The sequence below is a fragment of the Loxodonta africana genome, chromosome 10 (assembly GCF_030014295.1).
Source record: "Loxodonta africana isolate mLoxAfr1 chromosome 10, mLoxAfr1.hap2, whole genome shotgun sequence".
Lineage (NCBI taxonomy): Eukaryota > Metazoa > Chordata > Mammalia > Proboscidea > Elephantidae > Loxodonta > Loxodonta africana.
Window position 1 is genome coordinate 87,762,751 of NC_087351.1, and position 3,113 is coordinate 87,765,863.

Consider the following 3,113-nt stretch of genomic DNA (forward strand, 5'->3'; position numbering starts at 1 on the left):
TTTCTTTAGGTAGGTATTCCATCACCCAATCTGCCCATTCCTGTGACGCTCTAGGAATGAAAATCAGAGGCTCCCTGGGAATCTCAGCTCAGCTGCCCACTTGCCACGTGACCTTGGAGAAGTGGCCTTTAGACCTTGGCACAGAGAAATCAAAGTGCTGGGCCCTTTCTGTTGTTCTTTTGTTTGAAGATAGCATTTTATTACTAAAGCATGTTTAACCTACAATCTGACCTCCCATGCCTTTTTTTATAAAAGAATTGTGGTAAATATACATGTAAAAAATATGGAACGCTTCGCAAATTTAAGTGTCATCTTTGCACAGAGGCCACACTAATCTTCTCTGTATGGTTCCAGTTTAGTATATGTGCTACCGAAGTGAGCACCAGGCCCTTTCTCTGTCACACTGAAAAGAAGGGTGGTGTTGGGAAGTTGTTAGTTCGTGCATCTCTGCATAGCTGAGTGAGGCTGAGAGAGATGTGGGCTGCTGCAGCGCTTTCTAAGGTGTGGCTTGAGTGAGTCTGTGTCTTCCAGGACTGATACCTGTTGCAAGTGTGTGTGCTTGCAAGGGTAAGCAGGATGACAGGCATGTCAGGGAGGCTAATGGTTTTTTGTTTTAATGGAAAAAAGAAAACCATATATGGGCTTTGGAATTTAAGACTCAAGACTCAATCCAGACAAGAGCTCTCCCCTTTCGGGCCTCAGTTCTCTCTTCAGTGAAATGAAGTTTGTGAAAATGACCAGTCATAGAGTTAAATTATTCTTGGCTCTGGAGAGGAAACTGGCGAGGTCACTGGACACGTGTTCACAAGACTTGTCACGAGATGGAACATCCCTCCACCTCCTCGATCTAAGCCAGAGGCCCTCGGGAGGTCGGGGTAGCTTTGGTCCTGGGCTTCATCAATCCAATTCATTGACTTCTGTGTGCCCAGCACTGTGCTGAACACTACTGTAAACACTGACAATGACTGGAACGTGGCCCTCAGAGGGCCAGAGACAGAACATTGCCCAAAGTCGTGTTAACAATGTCAGTGGCCCCTATGTACCAAGTGCACCGAATGGATAGACCCACAGAATCATCAAAACAGCTCCATGATGTATATACTGGTAATGCCCCCCCACCCCAATTCTTCAGGTGAGAAAACTAAGGTGGGTTGGAGAGTGTCCACCCTAAATTCACGTCTTTCCCAGAACCTCAGCTTGTGACCTTATTTGGAAATAAGGTCTTTGCAGATGTAATTAGTTGAGATGAGGGATACTGGCGCAGGGTGGGCTCTTAATCCAGTCTGACTGGGGTCCTTATAAGAAGAGAGGAAATCCATAGAGAGACACAGTGGGAAGACGGCCATGTGAAGACAGAGGCATAGATTGGAGTTATGCTGCCACAAACCAAGGGTCGCCTGGGGCTGCCAAAAGCTATGAGTCAAGGAAGGATCCTCCTCTAGAAGCTTCAGAAGGAGTGTGGCCCTGCCAACACCCTGAATTTGGACTTCTGTACTTGTCATGGATTTAATTATGTCCCCCCCAAAATGTGTGTGTCAACTTGGCTGTGCCATGATTCCCGGTATTGTGTGATTTTCCTCTATGTTGTAAATCCTGCTTCTATGATGTTAATGAGGGAGGATGGGCAACAGTTGTGTTAGTGAGGCAAGACTCAATCTACAAAATTGGATGTGTCTTGAGGCGATCTCTTGAGATATAAAAGAAAGAAGAGAGCAGAGAGACGGGGCCTCATAGCACCAAGAAAGCAGTGATGGGAGCAGAGTGCGTCCTGTGGACCCAGGGTCCCTGTGCAGAGAAGCTCCTAGTCCACGGGAAGATTGATGAAGAGGCCAACAGAGAGAGAAAGGCTTCCCCTGGAGCCGACACCCCGAATTTGGACTTTTAGCCTACTTTATTGTGCAGAAATAAATTTCTCTTTATTAAAGCCATCCACTTGTGAAATTTGTTATAGCAGCACTAGATGACTAAGACAGTACTCCATAACTTTGAGAGAATAAATTTCTGTTGCTTTATGCCATCCTAGTTTGTGAAAATTTGTTAAAGCAGCCCTAAAAAATGAATACAAGGTCTAATGGACCACAAGCACCACAGCCTCCACCAGACTGAGTTCAGCACAACTAGATGGTGCCAGGCTACCACCACTGACTGCTCTGACAGGGATCACAATAGAGGGTCCCAGGAAGAGCTGGAGAAAAATGTAGAACAAAATGCTAACTCACAAAAAAATGTCCAGACTTGCTGGTCTGACAGAGACTGGAGAAACTCTGAGAGTACGGCCCTCCACCCTTTTATCTCACTACTGAAGTCACTCCTGAAGTTCACCCTTCAACCAAAGTTTAGACAGGTCTATAAAAAAAAACAAAACAATAATACACGTAGCTCAACCATGTATAAGAAACTAAATGGGCACACCAACCCAGGGGCAAGGACGAGAAGACAGGAGGGGGCAGGAAAGCTGGACAAATGGAAATGGGGAACCCAAGACTGAGAAGGGGAGAGTGCTGACATGTTGAAGGGTTGGCAACCAATGTCACAAAACAATATGTGTGTTAATTTTTTGACAAGACACTAATTTGCTCTATAAACCTTCACAGAAAGCACAATAAAAAACAAATAGACAAGAAAAGGTAAAAAAAAAAAAATCTAATACAGGTGCCAAGAGATTAAATAATTTACCCCAAGTCACATAACTAGCAAGTGGTGGAGCTGTGATTCAGTTCAGTCTGTCTGACTCTAGATGTACGCCACTTAACGCCTTTTTTTTTAATTAAAGTAAAATTTTCTTGATTTCATATAACACAATTTCAAATTAAGTCTGTGGATAGATGGACATAAGAGAGAGTTCCAATCTCAATGTACAGAACAACCAAAAAAGAAATAATGAGAATGGTCACGCATTGTGAAGAATGTAACCAGTGTCACTGAACAACTTGTGTAGACATTGCTAAATGGGAACCTAAACTGCTGTGTAAACTCTCACGGAAAACACAATAAAATATTAAAAAAAGAAGAAAAAAAAACCTCAATGTAGAAAGGTTTCCTTTCATATTATTTCTTAGCAGAGTTTCAAGGCCCCTCTAAATGCTGACACCCAACATTTGATGCTTTGAGAT

General features: G+C 43.5%; 1 non-coding gene across 1 annotated transcript; it reads right to left on the minus strand.

Moving 5' to 3' along the window:
• Positions 1–277: 277 nt before the first annotated feature.
• LOC111750244 (U6 spliceosomal RNA) lies at positions 278–383 on the minus strand. Its single transcript, XR_002785396.1, has one exon. It is a non-coding gene; the product is annotated as a U6 spliceosomal RNA (small nuclear RNA).
• Between the last annotated feature and the right edge of the window lie 2,730 nt (positions 384–3,113).